Here is a 25,701-nt window from a genome sequence, read left to right on the forward strand (position 1 = left end):
ATAACAGATGGGTTCTCCTGCTGTCAGGCGGGTCCTCGGTCGGCCGAATTCCAAAGTCTAGGTCCGACGTCGGTTGTCGTCACTTCTTCCCTGACGTCAGTACGACAGGGGTATAAAGGAACCAGCCGACGCCATTTTCTTCAGTTTTTCTTGCCCAAGATGTCAGGTGCCCCCAGAAGGAAGGCAATACATAAATTTGTGTAATAATGCAGTGCAATATAATCAAAATACAGTAGTTGCAAGCAAATACATCATAAATGAATACCCAATCAGGTTGTATGAGGATGTGTTAGCCTATAGGCCTGTCCCAAGAGGGGAAGGAGGGAGGGAAACCTGGACTGCAGCTGTATTAGCACTCGAACATCTACATTTATGGTAGGTATAAAACTGTACTATGTTCATCATGCATACAGCTGCAGTCATAACAGATGGGTAGAATCCCAAAACTAAGAAAGGAGTGGTAGGCACTAGGTGGAACTAGGAGGAGCCAAAATGCCCTGCAAGACTGCAGTGGCAAAGCCTGCTCTAGATTTGGAGTACAATGGTAGGTTGTAGTGCTTGGAAAAGGTATGCACAGAACTCCAAGTGGCTGCTTCCAAAATATCCTTGGTAGGAACTCCTCTGAGAAAGGCTGCAGAGGTGGCTGTGGCCCTGGTAGAATGAGTTCTAATGCCTGTAGGTAGTTTTGCCATGAAAGGAATAGCAAAAACGTATGCAGTGGGCTATCCATTTTGAGATTGTTTGGAAATTGGCTTTCCTTGAGCTCCTACCGCATAGGCCACAAAGAGCTGTTCTGATTTTCTGAAAGGCTTTGTTCTGTCCAAATAATAACGCAGTTGTCTGTGGATGTCTAAGGAATGTAGTAATCTCTCCCCTTTGTTTTGAGGATTAGGATAAAAGGTAGGTAAATGTATGGCCCGATTTAAAGCTACCCTGGATACCACTTTAGGCATAAAGGACGGGTTGGTTCGTAAGGAAACTCTGTCCTGATGGAAGATGATAAAAGGCTGGACAGCCATGAGAGCCTGTAGTTCTGAAACTCTACGAGCTGAGGTGATAGCCAGAAGGAAAGCTGTTTTCCAAGACAAATATTGCAAATCTGATGAGGCAACTGGCTCTAAGGGAGGTAAGGTCAGTTTTTCCAGAATGAAATTAAGATCCAAGCAGGTATTGGTCGTTTCCTTGGAGGTTTTAAATTCTTAGCCCCTCTGAGGAACTGTCTTAAGAGAGGGTGAGAGAATAAAGGTGGATCAGTGTTGTATTCTGCAGAAATGGCTGAGGCTTGGATTTTGATGGAGGAGAAAGAAAGTCCACTGCTTAGCAGTTCAGCCAAATATTGTAGTATTTGAGGTAAATTAAGTTTTCCAGGATCCTGGCCCTTTTTCTCATTCCAGACACAAAAACGTTTTCATTTTGCGGAGTAAGCTTTTCTAGTTGATGGCCTTCTGGCATCCAAAATGACATCCTGCACCTCCTTGGAGAGTAGGGCCTGCTGTGATGCTAAGGAATCTTCCATGCGGCTAGATTGAGTGTTTTTAGCTGGCAGTGAAGAGTTTTGAAGCTGTGCTGAGTCAGAAGAGGCATTAGAGGCAGGGTCCATGGTGGGGAATGCATCAGGCTCCTCAGGAGTGGGTACCAGTGTTGCCTTGGCCAGTCCAGAGCAATGAGAATCATCTTTGGTCTGTCTCTGTTCTGGTCTTCAATAGAACTTTGGGCAGCAGAGGAAGAGGTGGGAAGGCATAAACCTATCATTGATGTCCAACTGAAAGAGAGAGCGTCCACTCTCCAGGCCTTTGGATGGAAGATCCTTGAGCAGAATTTTGTCAATTGATGATTTTTGTGGGAGGCAAAGAGATCTATGTCTGGCCTTCCCCATTCTTGGATTATTTCTGTAAAAACTTTTGGATGCAATTTCCATTCGTGTGGATCTGTCATATTCCTGCTTAGGTTGTCTGCCAGCGTATTTTCCTTGCCTGGCAAGTACTGTGCTTGTAGTTCCATTTGTAATTCCATGGCCATGTTCCAAAGTGACATGGCCAGTCTGCATAGGGGGTAAGAATGTGTTCCTCCCTGTTTGTTTATGTACCACATAACAGTGGTGTTGTCCGTTCTTATCAATAGTTGACCTGGTTGTAGAAGGTCAAAGTGACAGACCGAGACGTCGTGGTCTGGGCCTAAACAAGGTATACAGAGGGAATGGAAATCCTTATGCGGTATTTGCTTCCCACAAGAAATACAATTATTAACTTTGTCTGACATCGGTCTGAGGCAAGAAAAGTTTCCCCAACGGGGTACTTAGCTTTTAAGAAGACTTCGGTTTCCAAATTTTCGTAATCTCAGGAGCTGGCCGACCGGCACTTGCGAACTGCTTCTGCTTCGGGCACCGCGCGGCAAGAAAGACTGAAGAAAATGGCGTCGGCTGGTTCCTTTATACCCCTGTCGCACTGACGTCAGGGAAGAAGCGACGACAACCAATGCCTGACCTAGACTTTGGAATTCGGCCGACCGAGGACCTGCCTGACGGCAGGAGAACCCATCTGTTGTGACTGCAGCTGTATGCACGATGAACATCTGGAAGGAGGACTACGTCCCCACATGTAAACAACAGATGAAAAGGTAGAGAGAACAAAAAAAGAGGGGTAGGAGGGAGGGACTGAATACTGCAACATGGCAGAGAAGGACATAGTACAGTTGTGTACACTTAGCATAAATGTAGATGTTAGAGTGTATTCATTGTTGCAGTCATTACATTTGAGTAATCTGCTTGCAAGTTGCCCTCAGTCGGCCTGAGTAAAGTACAGTTTTGTACCTACCATAAATGTAGATGTTCGAAGAATCACATTGCTGCAGTCCTTACTTACGGGTAGTCCGCTGTCCTCGGTCGGCCCGAATACCAAAGTATTAGGCTGACGTCGGTCATGGGCGCCTAGATATGACATCAGAGCGTCAGGGTATAAAGGCGCATGACCGACGTCATATCCTCAGTCTTTTCTTGCCCCAGATGTCAGAAGGCCAAACCAGAAAGGCCACAGCCAAAAACAGAATACCTCCCAAAAACATGCCCAACAACAACCATCACCTAAAGCATAGCACCATGTCAAACTACAGTGGGGAAGGAGGGAGGGTATTGGACTGCAGCAATGTGGATCTTGAACATCTACATTTATGGTAGGTACAAAACTGTACTATGTTCTTCATCTCACATTGCTGCAGTCCTTACTTATGGGTAGAATCCCAAAGCAACGGGAAAGGGAGGTTGGTAAAAATCATAAAGCATTAGGGGCTGCCAAAATGCCCTGTAAAATTGCAGTGGCAAATCCAGCCCTAGATTTAGAATAAAGAGGAAGGTGGTAATGTTTAGAAAAAGTATGCACTGAACTCCAAGTAGCTGCCTCCAAAATGTCCTTTGTAGCTACCCCCCTTAGAAAGGCCGTAGAAGTAGCAGTAGCCCTAGTGGAATGAGGCCTGATTCCAGCAGGAATCTCCTTACCATGATGGGAATAACAGAAAGAAATACAAAACCCAATCCATTTAGAAATAGTTTGTTTTGAAACAGGTTTACCCCGAGAACCCAAAGCAAAAGAAACAAACAACTGCTGAGACTGTCTGAACTCCTTGGTTCTGCTCAAATAATAACGCAACTGCCTGTGAATATCCAAAGTATGCAAAATTTTCTCCCTTTATTTTGGGGTTTGCATAAAAAGTAGGCAAATGAATAGTTTGGTTTAAGGCCACACTAGAAACCACTTTAGGCATAAAGGAAGGATTAGTACGCAAAGATACCCTATCCTTATGAAAAATCAGGAAAGGCTCCACTGCCATGAGGGCCTGTAATTCAGAAACCCTTCTTGCAGAGGTAATGGCCAACAAAAAGCAGTTTTCCATGACAAATACTTTAACTCGGCAGTAGCTGCAGGCTCAAAAGGTTGTAGAGTAAGTTTTTCCAACACAAAATTGAGATCCCAAGCAGGAGTAGGACCTCTACGTGGGTCTTATATTCTTTGCCCTCTAAGAAATTGCTTAAACAAAGGATGAGAGAATAAAGGAGGGTCACAATCATAGTGAGCAGAAATGGCTGCAGCATGGACCTTTATCGAGGAGAAAGACAAACCCTTGTCCAATAACTCAGTAAGATATTGAAGAGCAACACTTAAATCAGGTTTGGAGACATCAAAGTCCTTTCCTTTGCTCCAAATAAAAAATCTCCTCCATTTATCAGCGTAAACTTTCCTGGTACTAGGCCTCCTGGCCTCCAAAATAACATTCAAAACTTGTTGTGGAAGCTGAGACCCTCTTGAGTCTAAAATAGAATATGCCAGGCTGTTAGATGCAGAGACTGAATCTTGACATTGAGGAAGTGATTGTCCTCTTGTGACAAAAGGTGCGGAATCAAAGGCAGAGGCCATGGAGGTTCTCGTACTAAACTCCTCAGTAGTGGGTACCAGTGCTGTCGAGGCCAATCCGGCGCTATCAAAATCATGGTTGGCTTGTCTTGTCTGGCCTTCAAAAGTACCTTGGGAAGAAGAGGCAGAGGTGGAAAGGCATATACATGCAAATTGTTCCAACTGAATGATAGAGCGTCCACCTTCCAAGCTGTGTGATGAAACATTTTTGTGCAAAACTTTGGCAACTGGTAATTTAGTGGAGAAGCTTAACAGATCTATGTCTGGAGTTCCCCATAACCCTGTCAACTTTTGAAATACATGAGGATCCAATTTCCACTCGTGAGGATCCACTATTTGTCTGCTCAACACATCTGCTAAGGAGTTCTGTGCTCCTGGTAGAAACCTTGCCTGAAGATTGAGGTGTAGATTGAGAGCAGTTTCCCACAAAATCATCGCTTGCCTGCAAAGAGGGTAAGAATGGGTTCCCCCTTGCTTGTTGATGTACCACATGACAGTAGTGTTGTCTATTTGAATCAACACCTGCCCTGGGTGAAGTAAATCTTTGAAAGCCATCAATGCAAACTGGACTGCTAACATTTCCTTCAAGTTGATATGCAAATGTTGGAGTTTGACAGGCCACGTGTTTTGCAACCATTTTCCATTGAGGTGTGCTCCCCAAGCCTTGTCCGAGGCATCTGTCGTTAGAATCTGACTCGCCTCTGGCCGGGTCACAGAGAGTCCCTTGTTTAGGTGACATTCCTGAGCCCACCACAAAAACTCCTTCTGAATGCAAGGTATTATCTGAATGACAGTGTCTAGATCTTGGCAGTGCTGTGTCCATACATTTTTGAGATACCATTGAAGCTTCCTCATATGCAATTTGGCATTGGGAAGCACCAGAATACAAGATGCCATGAACCCCAAGGCTTGAAGGACTGTCCTTGCAGTCAGCCTGGACCGTAGAGACATTTGATGGAAATAAAGAGAAAGGCTTCTTTGTTTGTCCGGGGTCAAAAAGCCATCTGGGAAGCTGTATTCAGTCTCACACCCAGAAAGCACATGTCCTGAGAGGGTACTAGACTGGACTTTGTTTCGCTCACAGAATACCCTAGGCATCTTAACACTGCCATCACATACTGTAGATGATGAAGAAGTTTGTCCTTTTCTTGTGCAATAATCAGGCAATCGTCCAAATAAGGATAAATCTGTATTCCTCTTAGTCTGAAAAAGGCCATCACTGGAGCCAGAACCTTTGTGAACACTCTGGAGGCAGTAGCTAAGCCAAAGGGCAATGCAGAGAACTGATAATGTAAATTTCCAGCCCGAAAACGCAGGAACCTCCTGCAACTGGGCCTGATAGGAACATGAAGGTAAGCCTCTTTGAGATCCAGAGTAACCATCCAGTGATCTTTTCCCAACAGAGGTAAAAGTTGTTGTAAAGTCAGCATCTTGAACTTTGGAATGTCCAGGTAAGTGTTGAGGATAGATAAATCCAAAATTGGTCTCCACGTGTTCCCTTTCTTTGGAACTAGAAACAGGCGAGAATAAAATCCTAGGCCCACTTCTGACAGAGGAACTGGCTGTATAGCTCCTATTTGAAGAAGTAAAGAAATTTGTTTGTGAGCCTCTATCCTTTGCCGAGGAGGGACATCTGGCATGCCTTTGAAAGGAGGCATGGTATGGAAATAGAACTTGTAACCTCGGTTTATAATGTCCAATACCCATTTGTCCTGGGTGACTAAATGCCAATTTTGCTTGAAAAGAGCCAACTTTCCTCCCAAAGGAGCTGCCAGGCAAGAAGAATCTGGCAGCTGAAAATGCAGGTCATTGGGCCTGTTTACGAAAGGACTGGCCCCTGCCCTCAGCAGCAGATTGAGCAGGCGAACTCCATTGTCTCGGCCTGAAGGTACTCTGAGCTCTGCCCCTACACGCCTAGATCTACCCCTAGACGGAGAATCAGAAGAAGGGTACGTCCACCCCTTAGTAGGCCAATTTCTACTAAACTTTGGAGGTTGTACCTGCAAAAAATCTTTAACAGTCTGCATAGACTTAGCCTCGTCTTCCATTTTCTTTAAGACTGACTCCACAGGAGAACCAAACAAAACCTCAGACTGTAAAGGGGCATCCAGAATTCTAGACTTAACATGCTCAGACAAATTCTGATCCTTAAGCCAGGCGTGCCTACGAATAACTGAACCAGTGGCAGCCACCCTAGAAGAAGCCTGTAAAGCATCAAAACCACATTGCAAAGAGTGCTTACCCACCTGTTCAGAAACATGCACTAAATCCTGCAATTCTTTACACTCTATGCCCTCTGCCAAAGCATCCACTTTAGATCTTAGCTGAGAAAGGAGGAAATTTTAATACTTCAACATATGAAACTGGCAGTTCAAAGCTCTCATTGCTAAAGTAGAAGAGGTATACACCTTCTTACCCCATCTATCCAAAGCTCTAGCTTCCTTATCCAGAGGAACCGGATTCTTAACAACAGAGGCTCTAACACCCTTAGGCCCCTGACTAATAGTTTCTGGGTCCGCCCTAGGACTCTTATACAGATATTTATGAGCCTCAGGCACCCTGTAATACCTGTCCGGTTTAACTGGGGCAGGAGGCACAGAATCTGGATTAAGGGAAGCTTCGAGAAAACATCTGAAACAACATCCAAAACTGGAGGTATAGCTAAGGGTCTATGCTGTGGTAAAACAAGAACTCCCTAAGTCTCTTCCGTGAATCAGAGTAATCCTGTCCTTCCCATTTAAAATGCTCCCTCATGGAATGCAGAGTTTCTGAAAATGAAAAATCCTCTGGAGGAGAAGCAGAAGGAGTGGAATCCTCTGCATCAGAATCAGAATAAGGAGGGAAATCTTGAATGTCTTCAGCAGAAGACTCTGAATCATCTGAGGCCTGCTCCAAACTTTCCAACTCTGGCTCCATCCTGGGCCTCTTATCAGGAGGGGGCATAGAACCTCTAATTAAAGTAATCAAATCCTCTGACATTTTAAGCATGTGCTTTTTAGGCACAGACCCTGAAGAACCAGAACTGACACCAGAGGAAGGCAAAACAGACCTACCCTTAGAAGGAGCCTTAGAAACAGAAACAGAAGGCCTAACCACCTTAGGCATAGAAGGGAGAATAGTAACCTGAGAGGCCCCTTCAGCCTGACCTGCCTCCTGAGAGGCCACATCTTGTAAAATCAAAGTTTCCCCCTGGGACTCAACAGAAACTTCAGCCGGATCCACCTGTTCAGCTGTAGCTTCTAAAGATCCGGCGTCCGTAATGGACGAATCATCCTGCCTAGGCTTTAAAGATTTGTCTTTGCGCTTCTTAGTAGAAGCAGGCGTCGGAACATCCGACAGCATATTATAATTACACCTCTTGCTAAAGACTAACCTAGCGCAATCTAACCTCCGTTTTATAGTGCGCTTATTAAACCTAGCACAAAACCGACACCCGACTATGTCGTGCTCCGGTCCCAAACAAGGAATACAAAGCGAGTGGTAATCCCTATGCGGTATCGGTTTCCCACAAGAAATACAATTATTCACTTTTTCTGACATCCGTAAGTAACTGAGGCAAGAAAAACAAAAATATTCCCAACGGGTACTTAGCCCAACTTGGTATCAGTCTGAAACTCCGAAAACGAAAAATTTCAGAACGCCGAACGGCACTTGCAACGCTGCTTCTGCATCGGACCATGCGGCAAAAAAGACTGAGGATATGACGTCGGTCATGCGCCTTTATACCCTGACGCTCTGATGTCAGATCTAGGCGCCCATGACCGACGTCAGCCTAATACTTTGGTATTCGGGCCGACCGAGGACAGCGGACTACCCATAAGTAAGGACTGCATCAATGTGAGATGAAGAACATCAAAGTCTTCGGTCCTGCGTCGGTTGCTGTCCCTTCTTCCATGACGTCAGGGGTATAAAACATGCAGCCAACAGCATTACATTAGTTTTTCTTGCCCCAGATGTCAGGTACCCCTTTAATGGGGAGCAAATGAACATAAAAACACAAAGGTATACCACCAACAAAAAGCAAATACACCAAAAAGGCTTTTAAGCATAGTAAAGGAAAGAAGAGGTATAGCCAGAAGTAGTTAGGGGGCTGGAAGGAGGGTAACCAGGACTGCAACAGTGAATACACTCTAATATCTACATTTCTGGTAAGTGTACACAACTGTACTATGTTCTTTGTGTTCCACTGTTGCACTCGTTACATTTGGGTAGATTCCCAAAGCTATGGTTGGGAGGAGGAGTTTATATAACATTAGGGCCAGCTATAAGGCCCTGCAAGACAGCAGTGGCAAATGATAATGCTTGGTGAAAGTATGTACAGAACTCCAGGTAGCCGACTCTAGGATGTTCCTGGTAGGAACACCTCTGAGAAAGGCAACAGAAGTAGATGCAGCCCTGGTGGAGTGAGATCTGAACCCTCCCTGGGGGATAGGCTTTCCATGGTGATTTCAGCAGAAATGAATGCAATGGCTTATCCATTTAGAAATGGTTTGTTTTGAAATAGCCTTCCCTTTTGCCCCTGCAGCAAATGCTACCAGCAGCAGTTCAGATTTTCTTCGAGGTTTAGTCCTGTACAAGTAGAATCTAAGTTGTCTGTGCACATCCAAGGAATGTATAATCCATTCCCCTTTGTTCTGCGGATTGGGAAAGAAGGTTGGCAAATGAATGGACTGATTAATAGCCACACTGGATACCACCTTGGGCATGAAGGATGGACTGGTCCTGAGTGACACCCTGTCCGCATGAAAGATGATGAAAGGCTCCACTGCTATAAGGGCCTGTAATTCAGAAATCCTTCTAGCTGAAGTGATTGCTAAAAGGAAAGCTGTTTTCCAGGAAAGAAATTTTAATTCTGCATTAGCAGCTGGCTCGAAAGGAGGTAAAGTGAGTTTCTCCAATACAAAGTTAAGGTCCCAGGCAGGGGTTGGAGCTCTCCTGGGTGGTCAAATTTTTGTCGCCTCTGAGGTACTGCTTGAGCAGAGGATCAGAGAAGAGGGGAGGTTCTGTGTTATAATAAGCTGAAATGGCTGAGGATTGTAACCATTGTATTAATTGTAATACAAATGGATTGTAATGAAGGAATAATGAAGGAAAAGGACAGGCCCTTGTGAAGCATCTCAGTTAAGTATTGCAAAATCTGAGAAATTGGGCGTTGCTGTGCTCATCCCTTGAGATTGGTTCCAGGCACAGAACCTTTTCCATTTTTCAGCATAAGATTTTCCTAATACAAGGCCTCCTTGCCTCTAAGATGACATCCATTGCAGGTTTGCTGAGGGATGACAAGAGCGAATTTAAGAAATTAGCCAGGCTGCAAGATTCAATGTTAGAATCTGAGGGTGCAGAATCTGGTTCTCCTGCTGAGACAGCAGGGAAGGGGGTCTGAGGAAGGTGCCATGGAGATAACTGTGACACATTGTTCAGGAGGGGGTTACCAGTGTTTGCACGACCAGTCTACAGCAAGCAAAATCATCCTTGGTTTGTCCTGTTTGACTTTTAGAAGAACTTTGGAGAGCAGAGGCAGCGGGGGGAAGGCGTAGACCGATAGGTTTTTCCAGCTGAAGGACAGGGCATCCACTTTCCAGGCTTGCTTGTGGGGAGTCCTTGTGCAAAACGTGTCCAATTGGTAATTCTGGGGGAGGCAAATAGATTTATGTCTGGGCTCCCCCATTCGCTTGTCAACATGTTGAAAATCCTTGGTTCCAGTTTCCACTCACGTGGGTCCATGAAGTTTCTGCTTAGTCTGTCTGCCAGTGTATTGAATTTTCCTGGCAGGAATTGAGCTGAAGGTGCACTTGGTAGCTCAAAGCTGTGTTCCACAATGCCATAGCTAATCTGCAGAAGGGGTAGGAATGTGCACCCCCTCGCTTATGTACAACATAACCGTTGTCCTGAATAATGTAGCCCTTTGAAGGCTGTCAGAACATTCTGCACAGCTAACATTTCTTTTTGATTGATATGTAGGTGCATTTGATTTGGGTTCCATTTGCCCTGACTGCACTTCCCTGACAAGTAAGTCCCCCCCATGCATAGTCTGATGCATCTGTTGTTAGGGTTTGGGCGGCAGGGGGTAGTGTGAATGGTAGTCCCTTGTTTTGGTGGTAGGCCTCGGCCCACCAGAGGAACTCTAGGTGTACGCATGGTGTGATAGGAATCACTGTTTCTAGGCTGTGAGAATGTTGCCTCCAAAGGCTTTTCAGACACCATTGTAGTTTCCTCGTATACAGTCTTGGATATGGAATTAGAAGAATTCAGGAGGCCATGAACCCCACGGCTTGCAGTATTTGTCTTACAGATAGCAGGGTTTTTGCGGCCACTAGTTTGAAATAGATGACCAAATAAATTTGCTTTTCTGGCGTGAGATATGCCATCTGGGAAGTTGTATTCAAGCTTGCTCCCAGGAATGTAATTTGTTGACAGGGTAACAGTTATGATTTCTTTTCGTTTATGGTGTACTCCAGACAAGTTAGAACCCTTTTTATAAATGCCAGATGATTCAAAAGTATGCCCTGGCTTTCTGTGTGAATTAGACAATCGTCCAGGTATGGGTATATTTGAATACTTCTTTGCCTGCAATATGCAATAACTGGAGCCAGACACTTTGTGAATATCCTGGGAGCAGTAGACAAGCCAAAGGGCAGTGCAGAGAACTAATAATGCGTGTAGCCTGCTTTGAAGCATAGGTGTCTTCTGCAAAATTCCCTGATTGGGATGTGCAGGTATGATTCTTTTAAATCTAGTTTTGCCAACAAGGTGTCTTTGCCTAGCATAGGAAGTAATTGGTGAAGAGTCAGCATCTTGAATTTTGGAATCTCCAGAAAGGTGTTTACAGTAGACAGGTCTAGGATTGGACACCATGAATGGTCTTTTCTGGGTACCAGGAAAAGTCTGGAGTAGAAACCTTGTCCCATTACCTCTTCTGGTACCAGTTGAATAGCCCCCCATGCTTAAGAGAGAAAGTACTTGTTTTTGAGCCTCCGCCCATTGACTTGGGGGCAGGTCCAGCCACCCATTTGGTGTTGGCAATGTGTGGAAATAAAATCTGTATCCCTGGGACACTACATTTAAAACTCATTTGTCCTGGGTTATGAGTTCCCAGTTCTTTGCATGAAGAGCAATCTTTCCCCCCCAAAGGGGCGGTCAGAAGATAAGTGCTTGGAAATTTGAAAAGGAAGTCATTGAGACTGTTTACCATAGGGGGGTGTCTTGGTATTCCCAGATTTGGAAGTAGCGGCCCCCCACTGCTTAGTTCTGAGAGTCCCCTGGGACTGAAACCTGGGATTTTTGCTACCTGGGTTTGGCTTGAGAAGACCTGGAAGGGAGAGGAAAGGACCAATTCTTAGTAGGCCAGTGCCTACTAAATCTAGGAGGCTGCACTTGTAAAAAAATCTTTAACAGTTTGCATAGATTTAGCTTCATCTTCCTTCTTTTTAAGAACTTCTTCAGCCTTGTTGCCAAACAGGTGGTCCTGATTTAAAGGAGCAGCCAACAATTTAGCTTTAACATGATCAGGAAAGATTGTTCCTTAAGTCAAGCGTGCCTTCTAAGCATAGACCCAGTAACAGCAGCCCTGCAAGAGGCCTCTAAAGAATCAAAACCACATTGCAAAGTATGTTTTCCAACTTGTTCAGCAGAATGTATTAAGGCCTGTATCATTTTTTGTTTAAGCAGTCCAACGACATGTTGCTGACATTTTAACATATGAAATTGGCAGTTTAAAGCTCTCATTGCCAAGGTTGCTGAAGTATAAACATTTTTACCCCCATCTATCCAGTGCCCTGGAGTCTCTATCAGAAGGGGTAGGATTTTTAGGAGTAGAAGCCTTAATGCCCTTGGGCCCCTGAGAAATAGTCTCTGGATCTGCAACAGGATTTTTGAACAGGAACTTGTGGGACTCAGGAACAGTACAGTTGTGTACCTACCATAAATGTGGATGTTCGAGTGTATTCACTGTTGCAGTCATTACACTTGGGTTAACCTGCTGGCAAGGATACCCGCAGTCGGCCTGAATTCCAAAGTCCCGGTCCGGCGTCGGTTGCGGCCGCCTCTTCCCTGATGTCAGTGCGCCAGGGGTATAAAGGATGCAGCTGACTCCATTTTCTTCAGTTTTTCTTGCCCAGATGTCAGGTGCCCCCAAAAAGGTAGGCTAAAAAAATTCTGATTATAAAAAAAGCATGCATATAACCTGCATCTACAAGCAAATACACCACATAGGTTGTATAGAATAGAGAAGTACAGATAAGTCCCAGCAATGAAAGGGGGGTGGTAACATGGACTGCAACAGTGAATACACTCGAACATCTACATTTATGGTAGGTACACACCTGTACTATGTTCGTGTATCATTGTTACAGTCATTACACTTGGGTTGAATCCCAAAGCTGAGGTTGGGTGGCTGGGCCTAAATAGTATTAGGAGTGGCTATAAGGCCCTGCAGAACTGCAGTGGCAAAGCCTGCTCTGGATTTAGAGTAAAGAGGTAAGTGATAGTGCTTTGTAAAAGTGTCTACTGAAGTCCAGGTTGCAGCCTCCAAAATGTCCTTGGTTGGTACTCCTCTAAGGAAGGCTGCTGAAGTGGCTGCTGCTCTGGTAGAATGTGGCCTAATGCCCTTAGGCACTGATTTGCTATGTTGTGAATAGCAGAAACGAATGCAGTGGCCTATCCATTTTGAAATCGTCTGCTTTGAAATAGCTTTTCCTTGAGATCCTGTAGCATATGCCACTAAGAGTTGCTTAGTCTTTCTGAAAGCTTTAGTTTTGTCCAAGTAAAAGCGTAGCTGCCTGTGTATGTCCAAAGAATGCAGAAGTCTCTCCCCCTTATTCTGCAGGTTTGGATAAAAGTTAGGCAAATGTATGGTTTGGTTAAGAGCCACACTGGACACAACCTTAGGCATTGGACACTACCTTAGGCATAAATGTTGGGTTTGTCCTTGCAGAAACCCTGTCCGGATGAAGAAAAATAAAAGGTTCCACAGCCATTAGTGCATGTAACTCAGACTCTTCTTGCTGAAGTTATTGCTAGGAGAAGAGCTGTTTTCCATGTATTGGCCGGCTCAAACAGAGGCAGTGTGAGTTTTTTCAACACAAAACTGAGGTCCCATGCAGGTATTGGAGCTCTCCTTGGAGGTCTCACGTTTTTGGCTCGTCTGAGATACTGCCTTAGAAGTGGATGAGAAAAAAAAAGGGTGGGTCCGTATTGTAATGAGCTGAAATGGCAGAGATATGGATCTTAATTGATGAGAAGGATAGGCCTTTGTCCAGCATCTCAGTTAGGTATTGTAAAATGTGAGGAATACTTGGTACAAGCGTGTCAATTCCTTGTGCCTGGTTCCAAGCACAGAATCTCTTCCATTTTTCTGCATAAGATTTTCTGGTGCTGGGCCTCCTGGCCTCCAAAATAACATCCATAACTGCTTGAGAGAAGTGTGTTCTGAATGGTTACATTATCTGCCATGCAGCCAGATTTAGGGTTCTGAGTTGGGTGTGCAGGATCCGATTGTTTTGTTGGGTCAGCAAATGAGGGATATGAAGTAATGTCCAGGCTGGGCCTTGAGACAAGCTCCTTAGGATTGGGTACCACTGCTGGTGTAGCCAGTCTGGGGCAATATCAGGATCATTTTTGGCTCCTCTTGTCTGACCTTTAGGAGTACCTTGGGGAGAAGAGGCAGAGGAGGGAAGGCATATACTGTAAGTGCTTTCCAGCTGAATGAAAGGGCATCCACTTTCCATGCTTGTTTGTGATAAGTCCGAGTGCAGAATCTCTGTAGCTGGCACTTGTGAGGAGAGGCAAATAGATCTATGTCTCGGCATCCGCATTTCCCTGCTATCATGCTGAAGACTTGTGGATCTAGTTTCCACTCGTGAGGATCCATGAGATTTCTGCTTAGTTCGTCTGCCAAAGTATTTGTCTTTCCTGGAAGGAATTGTGCTTGCAGGTGTACTTGATAAGTCAATGCTGTGTTCCACAAAGTCATAGCTTGTCTGCTGAGGGGGTAGGAATGTGTGCCTCCTTGTTTGTTTATGTACCACATGACTGTAGTATTGTCAGTCTTTATCAGCAGTTGTCCCGGATTAAGTAGGTCCTTGAAGGCTGTCAGGGCATTCTGTACAGCTAGCATCTCTTTTTGATTGATATGAAGATGCATTTGGCTTGCGGGCCATGCGTCCTGAATACATTTTCCTGCCATGTGTGCCCCCCCGGCATAATCTGATGCATCTGTTAGTGCCTGCCTGGCTGTGGGTAAAGTGAATGGCTGTCCCTTGTTGTGGTGACAGGCCTGTGCCCACCATCAAAACTCCTGCTGCAGGCAGGCCTGTGCCCACCATCGAAACTCCTGTTGCAGGCAGGGAATGAAAGTAATTAATGTTTCCAGGCTGTGGCAATGTTGAGTCCAAACACTTTTTAGATACCATTGTAGTTTCCTCATATGCAGTTTTGCATATGGAATTAGTAGAATGCAGGATGCCATGTAGCCCACAGCCTGCAGAATTTTTCTTGCAGATAACTGGGTCTTTGTTGCCATGCTTTCTAAGTAAGAAGTCAGTTGCCTTGTTTGTCTGGCATGAGATAAGCCATCTGGGTAATTGTATTTAAGCTTGCACCCAAGAATATTATCTCTTGAGAGGGTACTAGTTTTAATTTCTTCTCATTTACTGTGTACCCTAGGAAAATTAGTAATCTTTTTACAAACGCCAGATGCTTTAGTAGAACGTCTTTGGTCTCTGCTTGAATAAGGCAGTCGTCCAAGTAGGGATATATTTGAATTCTTCTTTGTCTGCAAAATGCAATTACTGGTGCCAGGCATTTTGTGAAGACCTTGGGCGCAGTAGATAAGCCAAAGGGCAGTGCAGAGAACTGGTAGTGCATTGAGCCAGCTATGAATCTGAGGTATCTTCTGCAAGATTGTCTGATTGGGACATGCAGGTTATGCCTCTGAGGTCCAAAGTTACAAGCTAAGTCTTCTTACCCAGCATGGGCAGAAGCTGTTGCAGAGTCAACATTTTGAATTTTGGAACGTCCAGAAAAGTATTTAGAATAGACAGGTCCAGAATTGGTCTCCAGGCAGTCCTTTCTTGGTACTAACAAAAGTCTTGAGTAAAATCCTTGTCCCTGCTCTTGTTGTGGCACTGGCTGAATAGCCCTCATGTCCATGAGAGACTAACCTTGTTTTTGTGCCTCTGCCCGTTGATTGTGTGGCAGGTCTGGCATACCTTTTGCCTTTGGAAGGGTGTGAAAATGAACCTGTAGCCCTGAGAGACTATATTTAAGACCCATTTGTCCTGGGTGATCATGTGCCAATTTTGTGAAAAAAGTGCTAGCTTTCCCCCTAAGGGTGCTGCCAAAAGATAAGTGCTTGGCATTGGCAGAGGAAAGTCATTGGGACTGTTTCCTATAAGGCTGTGATTTATCTTCGCTTCTGGATGTAGAAGCACCCCATTGTTTGGGCCTGTATGAGCCCTGGGGCTGTCTGCCTCTAGGGCATCTGTACCTGCCTGTTTGTGGCCATTCTGACACTGGAAAGGACCACTTCTTAGAAGGCCAGTTCCTGCTAAATCTGGGTGGCTGTACCTGTAAGAAATCCTTTACTGTCTGCATTGATTTAGCTTTATCCTACATTTTCTTCAACACCTCTTCTGCCTTAACACCAAACAAAGTATCATGCTGTAATGGAGCATCCAATAATTTGACGCCTCCAGGTGCATTTGCAGTTACCTCCTACTGCTCCTCTAGGCGTCAAATATTACTTGTTCATACTTGCATTAATAATTCCAAAACCATGCTTCATATAAGGTATCAGAATATTTTATCTTGAAGCATACATGATGGCAAACACAATTATATTGACATTTGACCTCTGTCAATGAGTATTTGTTAGAACTGTAAGGTGATAACTTAAGTTTTAAAGGTACAGGCCAAACCCACTAGGCGTTAAAGCTACACACTCAAAAGAGTTGTATGGGAGGGAATGAGTTCATGATCAGGCAGATTCTGTTCCTTTAACCAAGCATGCCTTCTAATGACAGAACCTGTAAAGTACAGTTTTGTACCTACCATAAATGTAGATGTTCGAAGATCCACATTGCTGCAGTCCTTACACTTGGGTAGTCCGCTGTCCTCGGTCGGCCCGAATATCAAAGTATTAGGCTGACGTCGGTCAAGGCGCTTAAGACTGACATCAGGACGTCAGGGTACAAATGCGCATGACCGACGTCATATCCTCAGTCTTTTCTTGCCCCAGATGTCAGAAGACCCTAAAAGGAAAGGTCAAAACCAAAAGACAGCAAAAACAAACCAACCACCCTTGCACTAATCATATGTACAATATATACAATATACACAATATTCACAACCCAAACCACACAACCGCCTCTAACTACAGAGGGAAGGAGGGAGGAATTGGACTGCAGCAATGTGGATCTTGAACATCTACATTTATGGTAGGTACAAAACTGTACTATGTTCTTCATCTCACATTGCTGCAGTCCTTACACTTGGGTAGAATCCCAAAGCAGAGGTAAGGGAGGATGGCAAAACTATAAAGCAGTAGGAGCTGCCAAAATGCCCTGTAAAATTGCAGTGGCAAAACCAGCCCTAGATTTAGAGTAAAGTGGAAGGTGGTAATGCTTAGAGAAAGTATGCACTGAACTCCAAGTAGCTGCCTCCAAAATATCTTTAGTTGCCACCCCTTAAAAAGCTGTAGAAGTGGCAGTAGCCCTAGTGGAATGCGGCCTAATCCCAGCTGGAATCTCCTTACCATGATGGGAATAACAGAAAGCAATACAAAAGTACAGTTTTGTACCTACCATAAATGTAGATGTTCGAGGATCCACATTGCTGCAGTCCTTACTATTGGGTAGTCCGCTGTCCAGTCGGCCCGAATACCAGAGTATATGGCTGACGTCGGTCAGGGCGCATTAGACTGACGCCAGTACGTCAGGGTACTAATGCGCATGACCGACGTCATATCCTCAGTCTTTTCTTGCCCCAGATGTCAGAAGACCCTAAAAGACAAGGCTCAAAATACCTGCACCAAAATTATGTACAATATATACAAAAATATACAAAAATATCAACATATAACCTCACCTACACAACCACCCCTAAACACAGAGGGAAGGAGGGAGGGTTGGGACTGCAGCAATGTGGATCCTCGAACATCTACATTTATGGTAGGTACAAAACTGTACTATGTTCTTCGCTCCACATTGCTGCAGTCCTTACTATTGGGTAGAATCCCAAAGCAGAGGTAAGGGAGGCTGGCAAATCATAAAGAAGTAGGAGCTGACAACATGCCCTGCAAAACAGCTGTGGCAAAACCAGCCCTAGACTTAGAGTAGATAGGAAGGTGATAATGCTTAGAGAAAGTATGCACTGAACTCCAAGTAGCTGCCTCCAAAATATCCTTAGTTGCCACCCCTTAGAAATGCTGTTGAAGTGGCAGTAGCCCTAGTGGAATGAGGCCTAATCCCAGCTGGAATCTCCTTGCCATGATGGGAATAACAAAATGCAATGCAAAAGCCAATCCACCTAGAAATAGTTTGTTTTGACACAGGCTTGCCCTGCGAACTCAAAGCAAAAGAAACAAACAACTGGTGAGACTGCCTAAAATCCTTAGTCCTGCTTAAATAATAACGCAATTGCCTGTGTACATCTAAAGTGTGCAAAATCTTTTCCCCTTTATTTTGGAGGTCTGCATAAAAAGTAGGCAAATGAATAGTTTGGTTTAAAGCCACACTAGAAACCACCTTAGGCATAAAGGAAGGATTAGTTCGTGATGAGACCCTATCCTTATGGAAAATCAAAAGGGCTCTACTGCCATAAGGGCCTGCAACTCAGACACCCTTCTTGCAGAAGTAATAGCCAACAGAAAAGCAGTCTTCCATGACAAGTATTTCAATTCAGCAGTAGCCGCAGGCTCAAAAGGTTGTAGAGTAAGTTTTTCCAACACAAAATTGAGATCCCAAGCAGGAGTAGGAGCTCTACGTGGGGGTCTTATATTCTTTGCCCCTCTAAGAAACTGCTTGAACAAAGGATGCGAAAACAATGGTGGGTCACAATCATAGTGAGCTGAAATTGCTGCAGCATGAATCTTAATGGAAGAGAAGGACAAACCTTTGTCCAATAACTCAGTAAGATATTGAAGAGCCACACTCAAATTAGGCTCAGAAATCTCCAAATTCTTTGCTGTACTCCAAAATAAAAATCTCTTCCATTTTTCTGCATACACTTTCCTTGTACTAGGTCTTCTAGCTTCCATAATCACATTTAAAACTTGTTGAGGAAGTTGAGACCTGCTGTGTGTCAACACAGAATATGCCAGGCTGTTAGATGAAGAGAGTGAAGCTTGACATTGAGCAGATGACCGTCCTTCTGAGATAATAGATGAGGAATCAGAGGTAAAGGCCATGGAGGCTTCTTTACCAGACTCCGTAGTAGTGGGTACCAGTGTTGCCGAGGCCAATCTGGAGCTATCAAAATCATCCTTGGCCTGTCTTGTCTGACCTTTAATAGTACCTTTGGAAGAAGAGGCAGAGGTGGAAAGGCATACACATGAAGGTTTTTCCAACTGAAAGACAGAGCATCCACTTTCCAAGCTGTGTGATGAAACCCTTTGTGCAATACTTTGGCAGCTGGTGGTTTAGTGGAGAAGCGAACAGATCTATGTCTGGAGTTCCCCATGACACTGTCAATTTCTGAAATACATGAAGATCCAGTTTCCACTGTGGGGATCCATGATTTGTCTGCTTAACACATCTGCTAAGGAGTTCTGTGCTCCGGCAGAAACCTTGCCTGAAGAGTTAGTTGCAAGCTTAGCGCAGTCTCCCATAAAATCATTGCTTGCCTGCATAGAGGATAAGAATGTGTTCCCCTTGCTTGTTGATGTACCACATGACAGTTGTGTTGTCTGTTAGAATCAACACCTGCCCTGGAAGAAGTAACTCCTTGAAAGCCATTAATGCAAACTGGACTGCTAACATCTCCTTCATGTTGATATGTAGATGCTGTAGTCTGGCAGGCCACTTGTCTTGCATCCACTTTCCATTTAGATGAGCTCCCAAGCAATGTCCGAGGCATCTGTCGTTAAAATCTGACTCGCCTCTGGCCGGGTCACAGAGAGTCCCTTGTTTAGGTGACATTCCTGAGCCCACCACAAAAATTCTCTTTGAAGGCAAGGTATTATTTGAATGACAGTGTCCAAATCCTGGCAGTGCTGTGTCCATACATTTTGAGATACCATTGTAGCTTCCTCATATGCAGTTTGGCATTGGGAAGCACCAGAATACAAGATGCCATGAACCCTAATGCTTGAAGGACTGTCCTTGCAGTCAGCACGGACTGATGAGATAGTTGATGGAAGTAAAGTGATAGACTCTTTTGTTTGTCCGGGGTTAAAAAGGCCATCTGGGCTGCTGTATTCAGTCTCACACCCAGAAAGCACATGTCTTGAGAGGGTACTAGACTGGACTTTATTTCGCTCACAGAATACCCTAGGCATCTTAGCACTGCTATAACATATTCCAGATGCTGTAGAAGGTCTTCCTTTTCTTGAGCCAGAATCAGGCAGTCGCCCAAGTAAGGATAGATTTGAATTCCTTGTAGCCTGAAGTAAGCTATCACTGGAGCTAGAACCTTTGTGAATACTCTGGGCAGTAGATAAGCCAAAGGGCAATGCAGAGAACTGATAATGAGAATTTCCAGCTCGAAACCGCAGATACTTCCTGCAACTTAGCCTTATAGGCACATGAAGGTAAGCTTCCTTGAGATCTAAAGTTACCATCCAGTGATCTTTGCCCAGCAGAGGTAAAAGCTGTTGTAACGCCAACATCTTGAACTTGGGAATGTCCAGATAAGTGTTGAGGAGAGATAAATCCAAAATTGGTTTCCACGTGTTCCCCTTCTTTGGTACTAGGAACAGGCGAGAATAAAATCCTAGGCCCCTTTCTGATACAGGAACTGGCTGAATGGCCCCATCTGGAGTAACTGAGAAATTTGCTTGTGAGCCTCTTTTCTTTGTGGAGGAGGAACGTCTGGCATGCCTTTGAAAGGAGGCATTGTATGGAAATAAAACCTGTAACCGTGGTGAATGATATCCAACACCCATCTGTCTTGAGTAATTAAATCCCAATTTTCTGTGAAAAGAGACAGTCTTCCTCCCAAAGGAGCTACCAGACGAGAATCTACTGGCAGCTGAAAAGGCAGGTCATTGGGTCTGTTTACGAAAGGACTGACCCCTGCCCTCACCAGAAGTCTGAGCAGGTGAACTCCTGTTCTAGGCCTAAAAGAACCTTGAGCTCTGCCCCTACCACGTCTAGACCTACCCCTAGACTGGGAATCATAAGCAGGATATGTCCACCCCTTAGCAGGCCAATTTCTACTAAACTTCGGTGGCTGCACCTGCAAAAAATCTTTAACAGTTTGTATAGACTTAGCTTTGTCCTCCATTTTCTTTAAAACTGCTTCCACAGGCGAACCAAACACATCAGACTGTAAAGGAGCATCCAAAATCCTTGTCTTAACATGCTCAGCTAAATTCTGATCCCTCAACCAGGCATGCCTGCGAAGAACAGAACTAGTGGCAGCCACCCTCGAGGAGGCCTGTACAGCATCAAAACCACATTGCAAAGAATGCTTACCCACTTGTTCAGACACATGAACCAAATCCAGCAACTCTTTACACTCAATACCTTCCGCCAAAGCATCCACCTTAGATTTCAATTGGGAAAGGAGATAATTTTGATATTTTAGCATGTGAAACTGACAATTCAACGCTCTCATGGCTAGAGTGGAAGAAGTATACACTTTCTTTCCCCACCTATCCAAAGCCCTTGCCTCTATCAGTGGGAACAGGATTTTTAATCACAGAGGCCTTAACACCTTTAGGCCCCTGAGAAACAGTTTCTGGGTCCGCCCTAGGACTCTTAAACAAATACTTATGAGCTTCAGGCACCCTATAGTACCTATCGGGTTTAACAGGAGCAGGAGGCAAAGAGTCAGGGTTCAGGGAAGCCTCTGCAAAAACATCTTCCACCACATTCAACACAGGAGGTATAGCTAAGGGCCTATGCTGGGGTAAAAACAAGAATTCCCTAAGCCTTTTCCTGGAATCAGAGTAATCCTGGCCTTCCCATTTAAAGTGCTCCCTCATGGAATGCAGAGTCTCTGAAAATGAGAAATCCTCAGGAGGAGAAGCTGTAGGAGTGGAATCATCCACATCAGAATCAGAATAAGGAGGATACTCCTGCAAATCTTCCGCAGAAGACTCAGAAGCCTCTGAACACTGTTCAAAACTATCAAACTCCGGTTCCACCCTGGGCCTCTTATCAGGAGGGGGCATAGAACCTCTAATCATAGTAATCAAATCTTCTGCCATTTTAAGCATATGTTTCTTAGGAACAGAACCCGAAATGCTAGGAGAAGCCCCACTGAAGCTGAACTTGGCCTACCTCTCAAAGAAGTTTTGGCAACAGAAGGAGAGGCTCTAACTACCTTGGGAAGAGAGGGAACAGTTACCTGCGAAGCCCCCTCAGCCTGGCCTACCTCCTGAGAAGGCACATCCTGTAACATTAAAGTTTCTGCCTGAGACTCCATAGAAACTCCTGGCAAAACCTCTGGCTCCACTGAGCCTTCTAAAGAACCGGCGTCCGGGACTGCCGGTTCATCAACCCTAGGCTTCGCTGTTTTGTCCTTGCGCTTCTTGAAGCGGGCGCCGGAGCATCCGACGGCATTTTATAATTGCAACGCTTCCCAAACACTAACCTGGCACAGTCTAACCTCCTCTTAATAGTGCGTTTGTTAAACCTAGCACAAGAGCGCAACCAACAACGCCGTGCTCAGGCCCTAAACAAGGTATACACAAGGTATGGTAATCCCTATGAGGTATCTGTTTCCCACAAGAAATACAGTTATTCACTTTTTCTGACATCCGGTTTAATACTGAGGCAAGAAAAAACCAAAATGTTCCCAACGGGTACTTAGCCAACTCTGATTCGGTCTGAAACTCCGGTTTCGGAAATATTTCAGAACGCCAACCTGCACTCGCAAAACTGCTTCTGCATCGGACCATGCGGCAAAAAAGACTGAGGATATGACGTCGGTCATGCGCATTAGTACCCTGACGTACTGACGTCAGTCTAATGCGCCCTGACCGACGTCAGCCATATACTCTGGTATTCGGGCCGACTGGACAGCGGACTACCCAATAGTAAGGACTGCAGCAATGTGGAACGAAGAACATCCCAATCCACTTAGAAATAGTTTGTTTTGACACAGGCTTGCCCTGAGAACCCAAAGCAAATGAAACAAATAACTGCTGAGACTGCCTGAACCCTTTAGTTCTGCTCAAATAATACCGCAACTGCCTGTGTATATCCAAAGTGTGCAAAATCTTTTCCCCTTTATTTTGGGGGTTTGCATAAAAAGTAGGCAAATGAATAGTTTGGTTTAAAGCCACACTAGAAACCACTTTAGGCATAAAGGAAGGATTAGTACGTAAAGATACCCTATCCTTATGGGAAATTAAGAAAGGCTCAACCGCCATAAGGGCCTGTAATTCAGAAACCCTTCTCGCAGAGGTAATGGCCAACAAAAAAGCAGTCTTCCATGATAAATATTTCAACTCGGCAGTAGCTGCAGGCTCAAAAGGTTGTAGAGTGAGTTTCTCCAACACAAAATTGAGATCCCAAGCAGGAGTAGGAGCTCTACGTGGGGGTCTTATATTCTTTGCCCCTCTAAGAAATTGCTTAAACAAAGGATGAGAAAACAATGGTGGGTCACAGTCATAGTGAGCAGAAATTGCTGCAGCATGAACCTTAATAGAAGAGAAGGACAAACCTTTGTCCAGTAACTCAGCAAGATATTGAAGAGCCACACTTAAATTAGGCTTAGAAACATCAAATTCCTTTGCTGCATTCCAAAATAAAAATCTCTTCCATTTATCTGCGTACACTTTCCTTGTACTAGGCCTTCTGGCCTCCAAAATAACATTCAAAATTTGCTGTGGAAGCTGAGACCCTCCAGGGTTTAAAACAGAATATGCCAGGCTGTTAGGTGGAGAGAGTGAAGTTTGACAATGAGTAGATGACTGTTCTCCTGAGACAGCAGGTGTGGAATCGAAGGCAAAGGCCATGGAGGCTCCCGTACCAGACTTCTCAGTAATGGGTACCAGTGCTGTCGAGGCCAATCTGGAGCTATTAAAATCATCTTTGGCTTGTCCTGTCTGACCTTTCGGAGTACCTTTGGGAGGAGAGGCAGAGGTGGAAAGGCATACACATGAAGATTGCTCCAATTGAAAGAAAGAGCATCCACTTTCCAAGCTGTGGGATGAAACCTTTTTGTGCAAAACTTTGGCAGCTGGTAGTTTAGTGGAGAAGCAAACAGATCTATGTCTGGAGTTCCCCATAACACTGTCAATTTCTGAAATACATGAGGATCCAATTTCCACTCGTGGGGATCCATAATTCGTCTGCTCAACACATCTGCTAAGGAGTTCTGTGCTCCCGGCAGAAACCTTGCCTGAAGATTGAGCTGTAAACAGAGCAATCTCCCACAAAATCATTGCTTGTCTGCATAGAGGATAAGAATGTGTTCCCCCTTGCTTGTTGATGTACCACATGACAGTTGTGTTGTCTGTTAGAACCAACACCTGTCCTGGAAGAAGTAAATCCTTGAAAGCTATTAATGCAAACTGGACTGCTAACATCTCCTTCAAGTTGATATGTAGATGTTGAAGTCTGGCAGGCCACGTGTCTTGTACCCACTTTCCATTTAGATGAGCTCCCCAAGCTTTGTCTGAGGCATCTGTCGTTAGAATCTGACTCGCCTCTGGCCGGGTCACAGAGAGTCCCTTGTTTAGGTGACATTCCTGAGCCCACCACAAAAATTCCTTTTGAATGCAAGGTATTATCTGAATGACAGTGTCCATATCTTGGCAGTGCTGTGTCCATACATTTTTGAGATACCATTGTAGCTTCCTCATATGCAGTTTGGCATTGGGAAGCACCAGAATACAAGATGCCATGAACCCCAAGGCTTTAAGGACTGTCCTTGCAGTCAGCCTGGACTGATGAGACAATTGATGGAAGTACAGAGAAAGATTCTTTTGTTTGTCCAGGGTCAAAAAGGCCATCTGGGATGCTGTATTCAGTCTCACACCCAGAAAGCACATGTCCTGAGAGGGTACTAGACTGGACTTTATTTCGTTCACAGAATACCCCAGGCATCTTAGCACTGCTATCACATATTGTAAATGATGAAGAAGTTCGTCCCTTCCTTGGGCCAGAATCAGGCAATCGTCCAAATAAGGATAGATCTGTATTCCTCTTAGCCTGAAGAAAGCTATCACTGGAGCCAGAACCTTCGTGAACACTCTGGGCGCAGTAGATAAGCCAAAGGGCAATGCAGAGAACTGATAATGAGAAGTCCCAGCCCGAAAAGGCAGATACTTGCTGCAACTTAGCCTGATAGGAACATGAAGGTAAGCCTCCTTGAGATCCAGAGTCACCATCCAGTGATCTTTGCCCAGCAGAGGTAAAAGCTGTTGTAACGTCAACATTTTGAACTTGGGAATGTCCAGATAAGTGTTGAGGATAGATAAATCCAAAATTGGTCTCCACGTGCTCCCCTTCTTTGGTACTAGGAACAGGCGGGAATAAAATCCTAGGCCCACTTCTGGCAGAGGGACCGGTTGTATTGCCCCTATTTGAAGCAGCAGAGAAATTTGTTTGCGAGCCTCTAGTCTTTGCTGAGGAGGAACGTCCGGCATGCCTTCGAAAGGAGGCAAGGTATGGAAATAAAACTTGTAACCTTGGTGTATGATATCCAATACCCATCTGTCTTGGGTAATCAAACTCCAATTTTCCTTGAAGAGTGCCAACCTTCCTCCCAAAGGTGCTGCCAGGCAAGAAGGATCTGGCAGCTGAAAAGGTAGGTCCATTGGGCCTGTTTACGAAAGAACTGGCCCCTGCCCTCACCCGAAGATTGTGCAGGTGAACTCCCTGTTCTAGGTCTGAAGGAGCTGTGAGCTCTGCCCCTAACACGTCTAGATCTACCCCTAGACTGTGAATCATAAGAAGGGTACGTCCACCCCTTAGCAGGCCAATTCCTACTAAACTTCGGAGGCTGAACTTGCAAAAAATCTTTAACAGCCTGCATAGACTTAGCCTTGTCTTCCATTTTCTTCAAGACTGACTCCACAGGTGGACCAAACAACACATCAGACTGTAAAGGAGCATCCAAAATCCTTGTCTTAACGTGGTCAGATAAATTCTGATCCCTCAGCCAGGCGTGCCTGCGAAGAACTGAC

General features: G+C 44.8%; 1 protein-coding gene across 4 annotated transcripts in view; it reads right to left on the reverse strand.

Moving 5' to 3' along the window:
• The window catches only part of CTCF (CCCTC-binding factor), a 2,058,695-nt gene that overhangs the window by 1,388,322 nt on the left and 644,672 nt on the right, over positions 1-25,701 (reverse strand). The window lies entirely within an intron of this gene.

The sequence above is a fragment of the Protopterus annectens genome, chromosome 8.part0 (assembly GCF_019279795.1).
Source record: "Protopterus annectens isolate FY-2018-M chromosome 8.part0, PAN1.0, whole genome shotgun sequence".
NCBI classification, from domain to species: Eukaryota; Metazoa; Chordata; order Ceratodontiformes; family Protopteridae; genus Protopterus; species Protopterus annectens.